Source organism: Nipponia nippon, unplaced genomic scaffold (assembly GCF_047370975.1).
Source record: "Nipponia nippon isolate SJK-2023a ecotype South Korea unplaced genomic scaffold, ASM4737097v1 scaffold_1, whole genome shotgun sequence".
Lineage (NCBI taxonomy): Eukaryota > Metazoa > Chordata > Aves > Pelecaniformes > Threskiornithidae > Nipponia > Nipponia nippon.
The window spans coordinates 128,236,308-128,258,245 of record NW_028262290.1 but is presented as its reverse complement, the minus strand read 5'-3'; the positions used below and the strand labels follow the sequence as shown (position 1 = coordinate 128,258,245).

At 43.7% G+C, this 21,938-nt stretch overlaps 1 protein-coding gene across 2 annotated transcripts in view; it reads right to left on the bottom strand.

The window, feature by feature from the left end:
• RFTN1 (raftlin, lipid raft linker 1) overlaps positions 1-16,540 on the bottom strand; it is a 119,309-nt gene extending 102,769 nt beyond the window's left edge. Inside the window, exon 1 of one of the 2 annotated variants that reach the window (XM_087746952.1) lies at positions 16,516-16,540. The gene's annotated coding sequence lies outside the window, so the exon portion shown is untranslated. Of the gene's footprint in view, positions 1-4,976; positions 5,325-16,515 lie in introns of those variants that run through there. The other variant, XM_087746998.1, reaches the window with a different exon arrangement.
• Between the last annotated feature and the right edge of the window lie 5,398 nt (positions 16,541-21,938).

The window sequence follows — 21,938 nt, the reverse complement described above, 5'->3', positions numbered from 1 at the left end:
TAGCATTAGACTGAATATTCAAATATCATCTAATACACATGTAAGTGCAATACACTACCACCTGAAATAGAAACAAGGTGATTTTAATATTTATAACGGCATCCAAAGAAAACGTGCTGTACAGGCAGATTATGCTAGTATCAGCTTGTTTTTAAGCACAATTAGTGAGAACAAGCTTGCTTGCGTTAACACATTTTAAATGTTTATTGTCCAGAACTAGTGACCTCCTTTTGTAAGCTTTATCATAAATTAATCTATTTTTTAAAATACATATCATAAGTTACTGTTAAAGTTCCTTGCACAAAATTATGGAATACGGTGTTCTTACTGGCGAGTGCAGCAGCAAAACAAGAGAACTGCAATGTATTAATAGGTTTTCTCTCTTGATTTTGGTTAAGTCCTTTCATCCTGGTTCTTCCTTCCATGGGTAATACTTAGCTACCTCACAGGGATGCTAGAAGGCTTTTACAAATAATTACAGGACTTCACATTTGTTGTGCAGTAATGAGACGCACTTATTTTCTTAAACCCTCACTCCCGCAATCCTGACCTTTCCATTTTCAAAATAATAAGCACTTCATGCTCAGCTCAGTTCATTTGCTGGCATGTGGTCACTTAATTCTTGCATCCTTCCCAGTCTACAAAATGCCAGAGTGTTTAGTCCCCTACTCAGCTCTAAACAAACCCAGAGAGAGCTTGCAAATTATGGACGAGTCCCTTCCCCAGCATAGTTAAAGCAATGAAGCAGAAGAGGAATAACAAGGCAAAAAAACCCATCAGGCAGAGAAGCATAACTGAAGCAGAGGATTAAAAACACCGGACCTGAGAAACTGGGTGTGCAGGTAAACAAAGAAAGGAGCATAGTATGCTAGGATGATCCTTTATAGGTTCCTAGAATAGAGCCGTGCTCCTGACATATCCCCATTTTTCCCACCCTGGCTTCCCACTGATAAAGCTTTTTGTGAGATTACACCATCAAGAGGGAAATTCCTTACCAAGAAATACCTGCTTGGTCTTTTTTCAAGAGTACTGCCATACAGGTAACTATATAAGCATATATTCAATAAATACCGCAATAATTTTTATTTGTGGGGAGGGATCAGGTGTTTAAGTAACTAATGTTTACCAAGTAATCAGAAAGATTCTGAAAGACTTATTTTGAAAATACAAAGAACAATTACCATAAATCAGTCCTATCTATTGCTGGATGTCATGACTGACCAATTTTTTCACCGTATACTTACCAATTTGACTAGCACCATCGGGATTTTAGACTTGCAGCTGATAACTAAATCGCTGATTATAGAAAGGTTGATGAAAGAATAATCCCAGATTTATTCTTTATGATTGATTTTATTTAAATTAAACGGTAGAGCAACCCAAGAAAATCTGCAATTAAGGTTTTCAATTTCAAAAGGCAAATCTCAAAAACTAAGGGAACTCATTAGTGAGATGAACAGGAATGAAAAGTTGGAGGACGTGAGCGCAGGGGAGGTCTGGAACATGTTTAAACTACAATATGAATATCTGCAGAATTTGTAACCCAAGGAAGTGACAAGAGGATTCATAAGAAGGTTTCCAGACCCAGCGAGATGAATTACCTAATAAAGAAGGAAAGGTAGAATAAGTAGAGAGCTTTCAAGGGACAGGGAAAAAAAAAGCTCAGCAGAGGAAACTACAGTCTCGGATCAAGAAACACCAGCATAGAGTGAAATGTGCCAGAAGTCAAGCCCAGTTAGACAGGCCAAAGATACCACAACTAAACGGAAGCAGAACGCAAATCAGGCGGACTAATTTGGACTCACACCACGAACTCTGGAAGACCTGTCATGATGAACTGCAGATCCAATTGCTAGAATTTAAAAAAACAAACTATTGAATCGGGTTTGGTACCATCTCCCTGGGAGACAAGAAAATGTACCGCCTACATGAAAAAAGGAGGAAAACATAATTTGGCCAATTAAGACAATTGCTAGTCTAGCCTCAAGAGTTTGCTAGGCTTTAGGAAGAAAACAAAATAATACATGGATAAATACCATATGGATTCAGTAAAGTCAGAACAGACTAACCTGATAGGTCTTATTCACAAGTCACAAACAAAGCACAACCCTAGCATGCAGCACGTCAAATAGCACGCCACAGCGACAACGTGATTTCAACGAAGTATTATTAGGTGCTACTGTTTTTATTACGGCGTTCACAACACTAGTCTCGGGCTCAACGCCGCTGCTGCATAACACACACCTACTTTCCTCTGTGCTGTCCCTGGGCCTGCAGGTCGGTGGGCTACCTCTGCAGGCTCCCTGCCCATAACCAGGGGCTGGCACCAGCTGCGCTTAACCCTCTCTAGGGAAACAAAGCTGGTGTGCGTGTGTGTGCACGTGGGCGAGAGGGCGGGAGGAAGAAAAGCAAACAGGATCAGAGAGAACTGGTGGAGGACTAAGGCGAGCATTGTGCTGGTGTCGGGGAGCAATCTGAGCAACAGTAGGCTGGTGAGAGACCCTTGTTCCTTACCCCCCCCACATCACCCTATAACGCTCATCCAAAAGATTTTTAGTACTGAGTAATACCGTGATGCTGTCTTTCAGTACAGCACAAGACTCAGATGGTACCACACATGTCTACAAAATACTCTTAGGCAGGGTATTTCTGGTCAAGATAAAGAAGCGTTAATATCACTGGACAAAGTACTGGTAAAATTTCTTCTGAAATACCACGGCTGCAAACGTTCAAGCAAGATGCCTCTATGAGAAGACAGGAGACTACTGAGATGCTAAGGACTAGAGAACTACTCTCAAGAACTTAAGGGGAAACTATAGGAGCTAACATTTATTGTCTAGCAAATCAAAGACTGAATGGACCCGACAGAAGCATATATAAGAACGTCAGATAGGAATGCAACTTTCCTTTAAAGTTAATCCCACGCCACTCTGAACCCACAGAAAACAGACATGAAAAACAGATGCGTATTGCAATGTATGCCCAGTAGCTTCAAGGACAGTGAGTAAATCAGTGGCAAAACACAAAGCTAGACAGACCTGACAGTCCTATGCTTACTGTCTTTTGCTAGTTTGCCATAGAGTAAAACCCTGGCCAACCAATTTGGGGCAAAACGTAAAGTGGACCATTGGAGCCAGGTGTGAAGCTGTGGGATCTCACGTGAAGTAGGGGGATGGAATAAGAGTAATGTGATTTTTTTAAAATTATTTTAAAAAAATAAAATACAGATTTCATTAATTTTGATTTTTATTGTTCGAAAGGCTATGGCTTCAGCCTTTCAGCTTTTCCACCACAGATTCTAAGGCCACTTCATTATACCCAATATGGTATCTGCGTTTCCCGGTACCACAGCTCAGAACTCCCCTAGGTATTTAATCACAGCTGTATATACTCATTTCATGCTACATTCTCGCCCTCAGACCAGGGGAATGCCAGCATTCAAGCGGTGGAAAGCCCCTTGCCTAATGTAACTAACTTGAGGTTAAGTTAGATTCCTGAAATAACCCTTCATTCTGAGACTATTTTTTTTCTTAGAAAAAACAGAAATTAAATACACAATGTGACCACCAGTGTTGTGAAAGAGAGGGTTATTGCCAGCAACTTATTATTCAATACCAGAAGCTGAAATGGATTGAATTCATTAAAAATAAAACATAAAAACAGATGTACAAAAAGATTTCCCCTTGTAAACTAGAGATCAGTTATATCTTGACAATGTTAGTTATCCTCCTATTTATTTTTACAGAAATAAAAATAGAAGCGGTATACAATCATACTGTAGCTTCCAAACTTTGGCTGAAAACGTTAAAGAACGTTTTGTCAGGTAGAGTTACAGTTTTACTATTTTACATCCAACGGTCACTTCAGCACAACAGCCGCCCCTCCCAGGACCAGGAGACGGCTCCGGCACCGCTCCCTGTCCTGCCACACCGCAGCCCCTGGCTCAGCTCCTTCACCTGGTCCCAGCTGGCAGCGCTCCGGAGGCAAGCGGGCTCAATCGCAACGGAGAACAAACGTCTCCCATTAATTATCTGACCAAGTTGGAAGTATCAAAAAAGAGCTCTAAAAGTCCCTCCAACCAAATTCCCCTTTTCCAGAAATACACAGGCTGTGAGAGGTAGTTGCTCTGACAGGAATAGACAAGAGAGGAGAGAAGTGTTTCTTACTCAGATATACAACTACTGACCCATAGTCGCGCTACCTCTCCTTATTTTGTAATAAAAATGTGCTGAAACAGTGTCGCGGACTTAAAAAGGCAATATCCAGCTCAGCCTTTGAAAATAACTGTAAAATCACAAACCCCAGCTAGCCGCACGATGGCACGTCGCGGTACTGCCGCCTCCAGGTGCCCGGCATGTGACGGGCTGGGCAGGCAGGCAGGCAGGCAGGCAGCCGCCCCGGCTCCCCTCAGAGCTCCCCTCCTTTCCCGGCTCTGCCTCGCCGCGGCGTTGGCTGGACGCGAATAACCGCGCCGGCTGGAAGCGATTTTCAGCAATGCCGCCCCCGGCCCCCGCAAGCGCCCCGGCGGAGCCCGGGGGGTCTCCTCACCGCCTGACAGGACGGCGCCGCCCGCCGGCCCCGCCGCCTTCCCGGGCCTAACGGCCAGCGCGGGCGGCCGGTCACCGGCCCCTCGGCAAACGGCAGGACCGACGCGGGGGGGACCGCCGCCCCCTTCGGAGCAGCGGCTCATCGGCTCTGCACAAACCGAAATCCGCTTGGGGAGAGGGCGGGAGGGAGCGCCTCCCCCCGCGGCCCCGTGAAAGCCTCCGGCAGCCCCTCCAAAGCCGGGCGCGCCGGCCAGCCCGGGCCCCGCTCCGAACTTCAGGAGCCAGAGGATCAAGAGGAGTCAGAGCCCCGCAGCCGCCTTGCCCGCTCTGCCGCGCCGACCCTGCCCAGCAGCGACCCCCGACCGGCCCCGGACCCCCCTCCCGCCAAGTTTGCCCGCCGGGCCGGGCCGGGCGGGTGCGCGGCGGTACCTGGGACAGGCGGCGGGCGAAGCGCAGCCCGGCGGTGCTGAAGGATGCCCGGCGGGCGGAGACGGCCGGCCTCGCTGACAGCGCTTCCTCCTCCTCCTCTGGCTGCCGCCCGTGCCCGCCCGCCGCGCTCCGGGGCCGCTCCCCCCTCGGCTCCACGACAGGGAGGTGCCGGGGCAGCGCCGCGCCGCGCCGCCACACGGCCCCGCTGCCCGGCAGAAAGTTTGTGCCGCGCAGCCCCGGGGGCGGCGGCACGGGGCGGGGAGGCGCCGGGCAGCTCCGCTCCGCTCCGAGCCCGGCCGGCCTGGGGCCGCGGCCACTTCCTCTTCCTCCGAGCTGCGGGGCCGAGCCCCGCGCCCAGCGGGAGCCGCGGCGAGGCAGGGACAGGGGCAGCGGCGCTTCCCGCCTACGCTACCGACGCGGCCCGAAGGGGGATTGCTCCGCCCGCCGGCCGGGGCTGGAAGTCCCTCACGCACTGCCCGCCTCGGCCCCCACCCCGCCCCGCACACCCGCGGCCCCGGCGCTCCCCCGGGCTGCAGCTTTGCGCCCTTCCCCTCCGCCCCAGGCCGGGGAGGGCTCTGCCTCGGTGCTTTCAGCCCCACGCCGTCGAGCCAGACCTGGGCTCCCCGCAGCAGAACCGTCCTCCTTAGACACAGAGCCTGAACCTCTCCTTTCAGTGTGCCTGTTCTCTCATCCTCCCTTAGATGGTGGCAAGCCCTCCCTTCTCCAGGTCAAACAAGCTCAGCTGCCTCAGCCTCTCCTTGCACGACGTGTGCTCCAGCCCTGGCCTTGGTGGCCCTCCACTGAGCTGGTTCCAGCTTGTCAACAAGTTTCTTGTCACAGGGTGGGGGGGGTGGGTGACACGCGTGGACACGGTATGTGGTCTAGAGTGCTAAATAGAAGAGGATAATCACTCTTTCCAAGGTACTGGCATGCTGTTATCTTTGTTGGCTATGGTCAGCTTGCTGCCTACCAACATGCCTGCAGCCTTTGCAACAGAGCTGCTACCCAGACAGGCAGTCGCCTCCCCTTCCCAGAGGCAGGATGCTTGTCCTTGTTAAAATTTAAAAAGTTCATGCTGGCCTCTTCCATGAGCCTGCCCAGGTCCTTCTGGACAGCAGCCCAGCCCTGAAGCTTGTCAACTGCAGCCCCAGGATGGGCTCACTGTGCAAATGTGGCAACAGTGGATCCTGTCATCTCCTTCAGGTCCTTGAAAAAGATGTTAAATACAATAGGCCTCCACTTGCTACTGCCCTCCAGGCAAAGCGTGACCCATTAAACTGCAACCGTCTGAGCCAAACCACGCAATGAGCTTTTTACCCATCGAGCTGTCCACCCACCCAGACTACAGAATCCTAAGCACACACAAAAATAGCACGGGAGCCAGTGCCAAGCACCTTACTAAAGTTGCCATGGCATCCACTACCATCCCCATGCCTACAAACGCAGCCATTTTATCATAGAAGGCAAACAGTTGGTGAGGCATGATGGCACCCTTTCCAGACACATGAAATGCACAAAAGCAAGTCTGTTCCAATGGGACTCAATGATTTTCCCAGGGACCGATTTCCTCATGGTTCCCCAAATTGTCCTTCTGGCCTTTTCAGAAAATGGGTGCAACATTTGCCTTGCTTTAGTTGTTGTGGACCCTCCTCACCCCACTCTAAAAAGTACAGAGAGCAACTGCTCTCAAGGCATCAGCCAGCTCTTCCCAGCACCCTCACATGCAGTCCAGCTGGTCTCAGATTTGCACAGGCCAAGTTCTCAGCAGGACTCCCTGTCTTGATCCTCATCCATTTCTGGTAGTTCTTCACTTGCTTGAACCTTGCCTCTCGGCAGGCAGGAAGGCTGAGGCAAAGGCAGCTCTGAGTACATTGGCCTTACCGGTGCTCACGTGCAACAGCAGGCCTACACGGTCCTTGTTCAGCCTCCTACTGTTAACATAGCTTTTGAGAGCAACATGAGATTCCACAAACCCTTGTATGCATCAACGCCATCCCTACACGCCTTGGCAACATTTCTAATAACTCCTTCGCCATAACCTGTTCTTGCTTCCACCATGATACGTTTTGCAAGGAAGTTCACTCAGGTGTTCCCTGTTTAGCTTAGCTGGAATCAACTTCTTTTCCTGTTTGGATGTGCCACTCTTGCACAGGGAAAAGGTCCCCCTTAAAGACCTGCCAGCCTTCCTATGCTCCCTCCACCTTTCAGAGCTGCCTCCCATGGCATCCCATTTACCAGTTCCCCAACTAAGCCAAAGTTTGCTCTCTGAAGTCCAAGGACTTGCCTTCCTCACTCCCTTCAGGATCTTGAGCTCCACTGTATGATCATGACTACAGCCACGATTGCTATTATCATATTCCTAAACAATTCTTCCTTGTTAGTGGACATCCATTTGTGCAACACCCCTGGTTGGCCCATTCAGTATCTCCACCAAGAAAGCTTCCTGGAATCTGCTGGACTGCTTGCATCCCACCACATTACCCTTCCAGCTTTCAGGGAGATTAGCTCCTCTCCAAGAATCAGGATCTGTGACCCATAGATGTTACTGACTTGCTAATTTAATCAACCTTCATCATGAGCAGCTGGTCTGTAATCCACCAACATGTCACCCTCAGTAGCCTCTCCTTTGATCCTTACTGTTCTCAACCAGCCTGTCATCCACCCAAGAGCTCCATACATTCCAGCTACTCTTCTTAGAGGGGGGAACCCTCCAGCCTCATCTTCCCTGTCTCTCCAGAAAAACATGTACCCATCCCAAATGTCATGCTTGTCGACCAAGTCTGGAACTTTGCTTGCCACCTTCATTGTGTACTTCCCCCTATTAGGCCAGAAGCCTGTTCTGCAACTGCTAAAACACCCTTCATTAATACTGAAACTGCTTGAAGCTCTTGTGCCCAGCAGACACAACTACCTTTGCCACCCTTTGTCCACTTAATCTCTCCCTGCTGTGTAGGTACATAAACCAAATTCAATGATGTAAAAATATATAAGCAAACACTACATTAGCACCTCAATTCCTCCCTAACTGCAGAATATTTCTGTATTTAAGGCTGGTATTGTGATGGATGGAATCTATTTGAAAGTAGTCCCTCCACTTTTCCCTCGAGTGCCACCAGGGAACATGAAAATTTCCCCAGAATGGCCTCTGTCCATGTTCAAGTCCTCTTAAAGCACAACTATCAGCATTAGCTAGTAGTCAGTAGCCAAAAGCATAACACCAAAACATTGGAAGTGAGGAAATGAAGTTACTTCTTTACCAGTGCTGAAATGCGAAGCAAACACCAGCAGTGCATTTTGTGTGGTGACTTCACGCAACTTTTTTTTATTTCCTTTCGTGTGTTTTGTTTTTTTCCTCTCCATTTCTTTTAATTATTTACACAGTTTTTCCTCTTTCCTTGTCCTCCATCATTTTTCCTCCACTCATTAGTTTCTCTGGCTTTCCAACTGTGTGAGAAAGCAGCATGCAGTCACATCAGGGTGCCATGTAATTGAGCTGTTTTTCTGATACTACTGTTAAAGCATATGGGGAAGGATTGCTAAGTGTGTAAGGAAGAAGTGAAAGTGCAGCCTTCCCTGTCTTATAAACACATCAGGTCATAGACGGCTCCAGAAGGAGCATCCTGGGCACCAGACCTTGCCGACACCATAGGATTTGCAGATCTACGCCTCAGGGGTTGAACTGAAAGGATGTCTGACAACATTAAAGACTTTTGCTGGTGCAAAGCCTTCTCGGATACAGAAGGAGACATCAACACTAAGAAAACAACATTCCTGGATGACCATAGATTGCTATGCAGTAAGTCCTGCACAGATGGAAAGTGTTTCAAATGAATCTTTACAGTGGGTCACACAGCACAGACCCAGGCCCTACGAACCATCTTTCCACTGCTCACGTCACAGCCAGTAACTATCAGACATGTCTGCAAACTGAGAGCTATCAGATATGAGGTGTTTTGACGCAACAGTTTCAACCTGGCATTCCTCTACACCAGTGTTAAATATATAACCCATTATGACATTTCTGCACTTTTTAAGAAAGACAAATTTGAATTAAAAATTTGCTCCATAGGATTTTTTGACATAAAGGTGTTCTTCTCTGACTACACAAGTATTTTACAGAACCAGCAGTTTAATTACCAGGATAGGATACCTCTACTATCACCTATTTAGGTGTGTCTACATTGAAATTCAAGAAAACAAAGATGGTTCAAGTACCTAGTATCAAGGCATGCAAGTTGAAGCCCAGCATACAATCTCAGTTGATGCTGTACATCTAAACTATTGTTTCTAGACTACCACTGTGAGAAATTGCAGCATTCCACACTGGCTTGCTAGTGTTCATTCTTTAAAAAAAAAAAAAACATATGCACTGTATTTGGAGACTATTTGCCTCTTTCAGAACCATTTTGGTACAGATTTGATTTGATAAGATCTAGAACTTATTCTAACAGGTATTTCATGTGATACTCTACAAAGAAGCAACATTCTTCCCAAGAGAAATCTGATGAACTTGAAAAAACCTAAATAAACACATATAACAAACATATATATAAATGTGTGCATATACACACCCCCCTCCCTCAGAACAATAAACTACTGCAAAACACGAGTGACTTGGTAATTAAATAGTAAAATACAGCTCTAACAACCACTTAAGTATAAACAACTGAAGGACCTTACTGTTTTAATCAACAGTACAACGTTGCCCTTAGACACTCCATTAGGGAATATTAGCTTACCTTAGTAGTTAAAAAGTACTTTGATACATTTTATTTCTGTTTCTAGCCAGTGTAATCTCTCTCGTAAATCCACACATTTAGCAGTGCAGAGCTCTACAACCTGCAGTATCACAGGCAGGAGTGATCACGTTTTCCATTTGCACTTTTGTAGTGCCGGGTGCAGCTGGGTAAGGCAAGTTCAAAGTAAGTGTAAATTGCTACTGGTAGGGCATTGACAAATTCTGCTTTGCCAAATATCTGTACTTACTTTGGCATAAGCAGAGAAGATGACACATTGTGAAAAGCAGCAAGAAATCACATGCACAGCATTTCTCTCTCATGCAAGGTGTTTCTAGTGATGCCAGTAGATAACCCCTTGCTTGGTTTCTCCAAGCCTTTTTGAACAACTAATTGGAAAGATCCACATAAGTGTAAGCCATTTATTTTTTGTATGAAACTTGGTATAATGCCAGTTACCAGTATTTTCACTACAAAGTGAAATACTACATTCACTTCAGCATTCAAGTTAACCACATCCCAATTTCCTAGTTTTCACAGTAGTATGAAAAAATATTTAAAGCTAATTTAGAACAACATGTGTTTCCTTTTTGTCAAAAAGCAACAGACACCTGCAACATCACATTCAACAGGATTCAGCAAAAGTTTAATCAGAAGTAACTTAATCAGAAACAAACACAAAAACATCAGTAAAGAAAATTAGCTGTTATTTACCTACCACACACAGAAGCATGTTTAGTATCTACTGAGATTTTTATTAACAAGACAAAATATGAAAGAAAAGCCAAAATGAGAAAAACTTGACTCCATTTGAGATAGACGAGTCACCTAGCATATTTTGCTTATTTCAGCAGGTGTTACTGAGAACTAGGCCACAGCTTCTCAGAAATAACAAGAAAACTACTTCCAAATCACAGAGGGAACCAAGACAGAATAGAAAGCTATGGAGACAGAAGTCAGGTCCATACTGCTGCTGAAGAGAGAATTGTACCAGTCCCTGTTACTGGTTATGGTGGTGGTGTAACCCCTTCAGCCCCAGCAGCAGGGCATAATCTGACCTTGGCTCAGAAGCAGCAGCTGGTTTTGCCTCCCCAGGGTTCCAGAATAGGGAGAGCGAGCCAGCAGCTGATGCACGCTTATGTACTCAGACTGGGTCACAATTTTAGCCCAATTAGTTATAAAAACTAGCTGATATTCTATGAGATTCTAAAGATAAGAAGAGTAACTAAGATGAGTCCTACCACTACAGCGTTTTAATGGCACAGGACTATTTTATTCTTTATTATTTAAGTGCTTCTATTGCCCATCTGTAGGCACCTACTAGTGAGCTGCAGAGGCTAGGTATAAATAAGGATCAATTTTCTATTTTGGAAGCTCTTTCTGAAAGCTGGTTTCTATCATCTTGAAACTTAAAATACACTTACAGCCATAGATTTCTCAAGACTAGACATAGTTATATAACATTATGTGCAGGTAACTTTGACTCGATCAATATCTGATAGGATATGCCTCCGTAGGAGTAAGAGGAAAGCTGTGGCTATGTAATTACTGAGAATCTATTTAATTCATCCCTATTTATTTTACCTTTCTTGAATGTTTCAGTACACATTTGATCAAAATTATTAATGAGAATGTGAAAACTGTATCATTTCTGTTAAATCCAAGCTGTAGAAGAACCTTCAGGAACAGGAGAGAGATGCCCCAAAACGGCCAATCTAACCAAGCATTAGAGAAGCTATGACCTGTTTCAGGTGGCATTTCCCAAGCTGTTTCTCTTGCATCTCTGTTCTCAGAAGTAAAAAAAAAAAGGGTAGTTATTAATTTCTGTAAGGTGCTTCAACAACCTGCAAGTGAAAACCCTATATAAAAGGTCAGCTAGTAATAAGCCAGTACAGAAGGTTGTAAGACTTAACGTTAACAAGAAACGCTAAATTTCTGAAGGAGCTGGAGTATCTGCTTCTTCCTTTCTTTGGATATCCAGACTAAACACTACTCAGTACCATCAGTAAGGAGTTAGAGATCTATTCATACATATTTCTGTTTCTTAAACATTCCAGTACTTTAACAGAGCACTATAACCAATCAATGCATTTTTCAATTTCTAATTCACATAGAAGGGAAAGCAATTCTCAGAACTTTTGATGTTTTAGATTTCCACCTACCAGATACCTGGTGCCCTACTGTACTAATGAGGTCAACTGAGATTCTCATTTGAATAAATTTCACTAATATGAATAAGGACTAGACACCCAGGCACTTTAAATAATGCAAAAAGATTAATGAAATTTTAATAAGTATGAAACACTATTACCTTTTTAGTAGATGGACAAGTAAGCTACACCCCAGAAAAACTATTCCACAAATTTGCAGCAGCCCAGCTGTTCCAATGGCACAAACAGTGACTAGACCAGGCAAAGGACTAGAATGGGTCACTGCATCCTCAGTCATGAGCACTTGATCCTAGCCCTATTGGTATTAACCTGTGGGAAGAGTTTGCCTTATTTCCATCGTAATAAACACTACATAAATACAATCCCACGAAGTTCAATACTTCAGGCAATGATCTGAAAATCAGTAGATGTGGTAAGTACAGTTTCCCAACCTACTTAAAAAAAAAATTTCTGCGTAGTGGAAGGGGAGAAGCAACAGCAACTTGGTATGGGAACTTACAGTAGAATCTGTATCATTGAAGTAGATTAAGTTCATGAAGTTAAAAACTGTTATCACAATCTAAGACTTTCTAGTCAAGGAACAGTTCTCCCAATTCAAAAGTCACTTTACTAGTTTAACAGGAAAAAGTGTTAAGACCCTTGAAAAAAAATACATCCCATGGCAGCTGTGATCCTTTACATGCCCCTCAGGCCTCAGTCTGAGCTCTGGTAAAGGAGAATGACGTCACATTTGTTTGGTATCAGGGACTTCTCTGCAAGTTAACTGAAGACATTTAAGGCTTCTTAGTCACACATAGATCAGATCTGTAGCAGTTTCAATGGATGTGCAGAACTGAGATCCAACTCTAGTTCCCAGGGAACAGTATTACAAGAAAATGACAAGACACTCTGATACGTAGAGTCTGGTTTACACTAGAATTAGTATCTCAGAAATGCAGTATTGTTGATGTATTCAAGCAAGCTCTGACGAAGTCCCAAACTTAGGAAAGAGGTTGTACAGCTGCATAGACACCCAATGCATTCAGTACAAGGTACACAATGTCACACTGAGTGATAACAACAGGGGCAAAGTGCCTTGAGTCTAGGTGGTCTGTGAATACACCCTAATATTCAGCACCCTTGGAAGTATCTCCACATGTAATACAATCAGGATAAAGGACTGAAGAGTCTCAAGCAACTATTTATCAATTTGTGGCAAAAGAGAACCTAAAGATAAATACAGAAACTCTGGAAATCCTCTTTTAAAGTCAAGATCTTTATCAGCAAGTATGCAGAAAAATTTTGTACATCCTGCACCACAGTTCAAAATGCACAGCCAGTTCTCCAATAATTAGAAATTCACCTGCTCAGCAGAAATAATATGTACAGATTCCTGGTTTGCAGGTGAAAACTAACTTACCCCTACCACACCTAAGGAAATCATTGCTGAATATTGCAGACTAAACTCATGCCTACACAGTAGATGCATCTCCAAGCTAGTTTGAAAACAACAACAAAAAAAACCCCCAAAATCAAAAAAAGCACACCACTTCCTGAATGAGAAAGTAAGTTGTAATGAATTAATCCTCTTCCCAAACTTAGGATCTCACACATATTGTACATGAACTGTGTATTCTGAGTGCATTAATAGGTTTTATACACTAGTATCATCACCTTGGCCTGAACTACCCACCTCTAAGTTATCTTTAAACTACCCAGACCTAGAAGTCTTCAAACAGCACTTTACCCTCCACAGTAAAATGTGCAAGACTCTTCTCAGATATCTTTGTTGTGTAACTACATCAGGTATACCTAATAAAATAAAAGCTTGTCAAGAGAGAATATGGACAAGGACCACTGGTTCATGAGTATTCTAGTACATGATCTAACCCAGATTCCTAAGCAGCAGCATAAAGAATGAGTATCAAAAAGCACTTTCTATACTAGATCTAACTAGAAGTATCAGTTCAGGACAGGACTAGCCTCCTCCAAAGAGACTGAGTTATCAAGAGAAAAGCGTGAGTGGAGGAGCTATGCATTAGTTTCAGATTTTGAAAAGTATAAAACCATACTGATCTAGGCAGTTCCATTATGAAAGTGATTTCAGCATGCAGAACTTAGTCTTTCACACCAGAGACAGAAAGCCAAGAGTGTTGAAGAGAAGCTGCTTGAACACATGACAAATTTGGTAACAAAGCAACTAGTGTTAGAACAAGGTAAATGTGGACTCTACACTCAGTAGCATTTCCATACAGATACAATAAAACATAAGCTTGTCTGATGTTATCTGTACACTTATACTAGTGAACAAAGATTTGTTGACTAACTTACTGTAACAGCAAAAGCTGGAATTTTCTGCACTATTTTAGTTTTCTAGGATGGTAAGGTACAAAACCTGCTGCAAGTCTTTAGGAATCTTATTCTGCTATGCAATGCACTTGGGGAACAGTATTGAAAAATAAAAACATTAAGTTTCATCCTTGACCTTACAGTTAAGTACGTTATATTTAAAGCATACCCTTGTTGTCATAGGTAACAAATACAGTAAGAATTTTGGCATTTATGACTAGTCACAGCAACTCCATTTGCCCTGCTAGCTCCACCTTCTCTTGATCACGAGGTATGAAGTGCAGCACACAGGATAAAAGAGCAGGTAACAAGATTCTTGAAATTAAATATCACAAAAATCAAGTTTTCAAACTTAACTTTCCTAACAGGCCCAAGAGACTGAAGTTTAACTCTCCATGTTATTTAATTCAGACCAAAGTAAAATGAACTTTGCTCTTGAATAAGGCAAGACAAAAATCATGCCCGCTTCCCACTTCTAGCCCAGTGCCTTGCAAGGGGCACTTAACAGACACATTTCAGCCAACAATCCTCTTAATCACTCCTATGCTTAAACTAAGACAGAATTCTGTCTCCAATTAGGTTTGAGATTTCTGCTTTCCAAATTGAAAAGCATTCTTTCCAAAATAATTAACAGTACTATAATACAATTCTGTTTCATCCTTAGCTTGTACATATGTGAGGGAACAGACACAGAAACATGAATTTTATAGTTTCTGAAGTTGCACATTACAAGCCAAACAGGCTGGTTTGAGATAATACATCATCTGCTGCCAAAACACAGACCCCTGCCACTTGGATTAAGAGACCACACCAGTAGCTGTAACAGGATCTGTCGCCAAGATCTCAAAGCTTCAGGATGCAGAGAGAGTCGGCATTAGCTATGTATGTCCCCTACATTCGTTACAAGAATCTGATTCAGACAGTACTTTATCATATACACTAGAACTTCCCTAATTTAGCTTGTCTGGGCACCTATGGCCTCAGGAGCTGCTTCTAATTCTGCGTACAGGATATTTTTGGCTGGTTAGGCAGCTTGTATACACACTTGAAACTACCATATTCACAATGAATACTGAGTACTTCTGGAGAGCTCTAGGTATAAATACATAGTATTATCTACTACTGCCTTCTTTTTAGGCAGTTCCATCACAGGGTTGGTTTTCTTTTTTTTTATACAGAATTTAAATTATTTTCAGAACACCAAGTATGGCAGAAAATCGGTTAAAGAATCCTGATGGTCTATGAAAGAAGTTTGCTTTATGGTTTGATTTATTTTTTTTCAAAGTAACAGCTTTGTTACAAGTTAATGGATTGTTATTTAGGTTAAAGCATTACCAAGTCCACAAAGGCAAGCATGAAAACATATTGGACTCATACAGCAAATATAATTCCTTTTATTTAAAACCGCATTCTATGACATGGTGGCAAAATACTCTAGTACAGCCTGCCGTGCTACTCCGTTCAATATATATCAAAAGGAAGGATCAAAGACAACCTCTAGCTCAGAAATCCTGAGGCACAAGCTGCTAGAAGCTGAGCATGTTCTTGAGGACCTATTTTCTTGCCTTTTTACTTTTCCATTTACAGACAGGTTTCCAATAATGACCTACAATACTGAACTAGACAAACCTTGATCTGGACAAGTAAAGCAGTTCTGAACTCAGGTTGTTTAAGGGTCACCACCAAATGTAGGAACTTGGCAAAATAATACTTAATTATTTTTCGCTTCTTCAGTGGTGCTTCTATAATAGCAAGGTAAGCAAATATGTAAGTGAACCCTAACTCTTTTTTTTCTTTTTAGTCTGTTCAATGTTGGCTTCATAATATCCTGTCATAAAGTGTCATTTATATTGGAAAATGTCACCCAAGAAAGCAAACATTTCAGAGAGCTCATAATTCCCTAGGGGAAGCAGACACAGCAACTGAAAATTAAGTTATCCACAATTTCTGCTACATAACCCCCTCCCCTCCTCCAACCAACCTAGAAGGATCTGGTCCTAGGAAACACTGAAAATAGCAGGTAACACTAAGCACTGGTAGCAAAGGTAAACCACATAGCTGAGTTCCCATCCATTGCCAATTACTGCGTTCCATTTACGAGAACAGAGAGATCCAGAATGAGTATTCAGTTTAAAGAAGTGGTCTGTGTTCTTATTCATCTCAACCTTACCTCTGTAAAAAAGGGAAAAGAGAAGAAGGCTAAATGAGTACATTCAGAATACACTAAGATTTAAGTATCACTACAGGCTTTTTACTATTTCATATTTCTCAAATTCTCGGGATTGTAGGATAAACAAGACTTACCTTAAAGCAGAAAGGAGGACTAAAGCCTTTTCTGACTTATATCCCTTTGAAATACTGTCAAGTTAATTTAAGGATTTGATTTGTAAGCACTGTAAAAATGAGAAGAGGAACTGAAAAGAGTTATGAATAATCTGACAAGAATTTTTCACCTACGGAATACGTCAGTGGTTTAAACTTCCCTGTGCTGCTTTCCTATGGAGTGCCCAGCTCTGTCCTGACAATATACTCAGAACCAGCGTTAAACCTGCTAACAAACCCTGCCTTTCTGCCAAACCCATCACGCCCTGTAACAACCTTTGGTAATCTACAAAGTGGTTTCATTGCATTTCCTACAGCTGTATCTTTTAATGAAGAAATCACTTAGCCTACAATAAGAACTGCTACATTCTGTGATAGACAGTTTTTATTGTAAAAAGGACAGACTAGCGTTCCACAAGAGAAACGTTTTTTAAATTACAATATTTGGTGGGTTTTTGTTAGCTTAATGCCCCACCTGCTGGCTGATGACTAAATTACATTATGACAGTTATCAAAGAAGTCACATGCCTATTATTCTGTCACCAGTAGGTAGCTATACGCTGTCATGGCAACTGGTACAATTCTATGTAGAAGACGGACTGCACAGCTGGGTCCACCACAGTGTGAAGATTAACATACAGAAATAGAACCTCGATGGTTATAAAACAGATGTTTGTCTAGGATTTTTAATATCCCTCCAGACTGATCACACCGAAATGTTACAAAGCATAACGTGAATAAGAAATACTACAAAACCAGTGAACTCCTCATGTATCTTTAGCCTGTAAGAATTATTACGCCTTCAGCTGCACCCAGCTCAGTCACCCTACTGCGCTACGTTATATTCAGGTGTAGTTTCTCAAAAATGGATCAAAGAGTCTAGGAGAAGAGACAGAAGTCAAGGATTATAATGTAAAAATATTTCAGTCTCATTTGAGAATGCTGTTTGAAAGAACAATTTTAAAGTTAGGCTTATTTTAAAGAATGAGTACAGCCTACTGCTTACCGAGTAACCAAACCTCACTTGGTCAAAGGAGCTCTGCGTGCAGTTAGTGCTGGCCTGAGTTTAGGACCTGCTTAATAATTTGAAAAAGCATTAAAAAGGGACGTTTCAGAAGCAGATATGCCTGCCTGTCATGTCCATCTCCCCAAGCTCAGGGACACTGAGTCAGTAGACACTTACTCAGCTATGCCAAGACACAAAATGTTTCTTCAGTGGCCCTGAATTTACACAGGAACCTAGAAAACATTCTTTCCCTGGATACACAAGGATTTGCCAAGCTGCTAACTCCAGGATTATCTTCTATTTCAATCCACTGAATCCCCAGCTCGAGCCTCCTGAATCTCTTGCAGATATTACCACATGGAATCAACTGCCTAGAAGACTTATCAGAAGCTGAACAAATACAATCAAGTTACATGTAGCAAGAGAAATCAAAAATCCATATTCAGGCTTCCTTCACCGCAGTAGACATGTTTAGTACTGTCCCGATGTTAGAAAGCATGCTTCGGTGTGAATTATCACACAGCAGAGCAGCTCCTCGTCCTCTTGTAGCCTACCATTCTTAAGCGCTGCGCACCTCACCAAGCCCCCAGAAACCATGGCAAAACAAAACTAACCAGCCCAGACTTCACAATTTACTAACGGGCAACACAGCACTAAAATACCATTTCTGAAACTCCACCACCATTAATCCTTTTTATCTTACCTTGAAAAAAATCTGTTTTTAAAACCTGTTAACAGAATTACACTTCTAATTAATGAAACAACCACTGACCACCTAAGCTAACAAATATTTCTGCGTCTGGCTGTCTCCTAAGTCAGGGAATAGCCACTGCAACAGTGAGATAAAACTTGTCAGTTGTGCTTATGAAAGGTATTGTAACATTCAGATAGAAAGGCCACACAGACTTATTTCCCTGTCAAAAATAGATGAAGTCCAGCCTTTCCAGGAAATGCCTCCTCAATAAAGATCTGTTGTTGCAATGCTTTTCCTTAGAAGAGATTTAGCAAATAAGTTGCCTAACTGTGTATAAAGTTCTCTATTCTAATGAGAGTAGAATCAGGAGCACTAAGCAAGCAGCCTCAATTAGCATTCCTAACATTTAGTGCTGCATTGGTAACTTTTATCTGCACAAGCAAAACATCCAACAAAATGTAAAATACTTCTTTTTCCTTTTTAAAAAAATTTTTACTCTGGTATTATAAGCAAATCAATTCTGCATATTTACTCAAAATAAAGGTAATTAACAGCCTTAACTTAAGGGGCAGTAAGGGAAATCTCATTCACAATGTAAGGTTTTGCCTATATGCTATATATACATACCTTGAGCAATGATGTTTTCAGCTTAATTGCCGTTTGATATCTCTGAACTACAGATGATCTTTTCATGTAGCGCTGAACGCGAGAGCCCTCTAATGGCTACAGTGAAAACGCCATCTGTAGCCGACTTCAAACCCACCTGTAAATCACAGGGCAGCTGCTCAGTGCAACGGGGTATTGTCCTACAAATCCTGAGAAGTCTGAAGAGGATTTTCTCGCAGTAATTAAAGATACTACCTTCAGAGATTTCCACCCTAGTAGGTGTGTAAGAGAAAGGAAGATACTTTAAGGGTATGTCACAAAGCTGTGCAGGAAGAAAATTAGAAGGGCCAAAGCCCAACCAGAACTTCATCTGGCTACTGCCATAAAAGACAATGAAAAATGTTTCTACAAATACATTAGCAACAAAAGGAGGGGTAAAGAGAATCTCCATCCTTCATTGGATGTGGGGGGAAACATAGGGACAAAGGATGAAGAAAAGGCAGAGGTACTTAAGTGCCGCCTTTGCCTCAGTCTGTAAGTCAGACCAGTTGTTCTCTGCGTACCCAGCCCCCTGAGCTGGGAGACAGGGATGGGGAGCAGAATGAAGCCCCCATAATCCAAGGGAAAATGGTGAGCAACCTGCTACACCACTTAGACACAAACACAGTCTATGGGGCTGGATGGGATCCACCCAAGGGTACTAAAGGAGGTGGTGGGGGTGCTGACTGAGCTACTTTCCATCATTCATCACCAGCCCTGGCTAACTGGGAAGGTCCCAGCTGACTGGAGGTTAGCAAATGTGGAACCCATCTACAAGAAGGCCCAGGAAGAGGATCTGGGGAACTACAGGCCTGTCAGTCAGACCTCAGTGCCAGGAAAGGTTATGGAGCAGATCATCCTGAGTACCATCACACAGCATGTAGGACAACCAGTTGATCAGGCCCAGCCAGCATGGGTTTCTGAAAGGCAGGTCCTGCTTGACTAACCTGATCTTCTATGACAAGGTGACCCGCTTAGTGGATGAGGGAAAGGCTGGGGATGTTGTCTACCTAGACTTTATTAAAGCCTTTGACACCATTTCCCACAGCATTCTCCTGGAGAAACTGGCTGCTCATGGCTTGGACAGGCATACACTTTGCTGGGTTAAAAAACTAGCTGGATGGCCAGGCCCAAAGAGTGGTGGCGAACAGAGGTAAATCCAGTGGTGTTCCCCAGGGCTCAGTGTTGGGGCCAGTCCTGTTTAATCTCTTTATCAATGATCTGGATGAAGGCATCAAGTGCACTCTCAGTAAGTTTGCAGACAACACGAAGATGAGCAGGAACATTGATCTGCCTGAAGGTAGGAAGGCCCTACAGAGGGATGTGGACAGGCCAAGGCCACTTGTATGAGGTACAATAAGGCTGAGGGCCAGGTCCTGCACTTGGGTCACAACAACCCCATGCAACGCTACAGGCTGGGGGAAGAGTGGCCAGAGGCCTGGCAGAAAAGGACCTGGGGGTGCTGATCAACAGCCAGCTTAATATGAGCTGGCAGTGTGCCCACGTGGCCAAGAAGGCCAATAGCATCCTGGCCTGTATCAGGAATAGTGTGGCCAGCAGGACCAAGGAGGTGATAGTGCCCCTGTATTCAGCACTGGTGAGACTGCGCCTCGAGTACTGTGTTCAGTTTTGGGCCCCTCACTACAAGAAGGACATCGAGGTGCTGGAGCGTGTCCAGAGGAGGGCAACAAAGCTGGTGAAGGGTCTAGAGCACAAGTCTTATGATAATCAGCTGAGGGAACTGGGGTTGTTTAGCCTGGAGAAAAGGAGGCTGAGGGGAGCCCTTATTGCTCTCTACAACTACCTGAAAGGAGGTCATAGCGAGGTGGTTGTTGGGTCTCTTCTCCCAAGTAACAAGTGCTAGAACAAGAGGAATGGCCTCAAGTTGCACCAGGGGAGGTTCAGATTGGATATTAGGAAAAATTTCTTCACTGAAAGGGTTATCAAGCATTGGAACAGGCTGCCCAGGGAAGTGGTTGAGTCCCCATCCCTGGAGGTATTTAAAAGACATGCAGATAGGGTGGTTAGCAGTGGACTTGGCAGTGCTAGGTCAACAGTTAGACTTTATGATCTTTAAGGTTATTTTCCAACCTACATGATTCTATGGTTTAGTATACAGCCTCACACCAATGCATATTCTATTACCTGCCTCAATATCCTCCTAAGAGCCAAAGGTGGAAGTGTGAGCCCATCCCAATTACAAGCACATTCCTAAAAGATTACTCCACCATATGCATATAGGATCCCCTTTGCATGTTTTAAGAAAGGTATCATTTATCTTGCTTATGATGCACAGGAGCTATTAATTCCGTTTTAATCATTTAACTGCTTTCTACATTCAGTTTAAAGCCAGCTTATGGCAAGAACTGGATGGCTGCACAGCTCAGCTATGTATGACCCTATGAACTGCTACAGGCCAGAACTCCCCCCTCCCCCCAAATGAGGCAATTCCGCCCCTCTACTCTGCTCTAGTGAGACCCCACCTGCAGTCCTGCGTCCAGCTCTGGAGTCCTCAACACAGGAAAGACATGGACCTGTTGGAGCGGGTCCAGAAGAGGGCCACAAAAACAATCAGAGGGATGGAGCACTTATGAAAGGCTGAGAGAGTTGGGGTGTTCAGCCTGGAGAAGAGAAGGCTCTGGGGAGACCTTATTGCAGCCTTTCAGTACTTAAAGGGGGCTTACAAGAAAGATGGGGACAAACTTTTTAGTAGCACCTGTTGCGATAGGACAAGGGGTAATGGTTTTAAACTAAAAGAGGGAAGATTCAGACTAGATATAAGGAAGACATTTTTTACGATGGAGGGTGGTGAAACACTGGAACGGGTTGCCCAGAGAGGTGGTAGATGCCCCATCCCCGGAAACATTCAAGGACAGGTTGGACGGGGCTCTGAGCAACCTGATCTAGTTGTAGATGTCCCTGCCAATTGCAGGGGCATTGGACTAGATGACCTTTAAAGGTCCCTTCCAACCCAAACTACTCTTATGATTTTAACAGTTCTAAGCACCAATTCTTCCCACAGAAACAAGTGAATGACCTCTATTAACTGGTGGTTCTAGT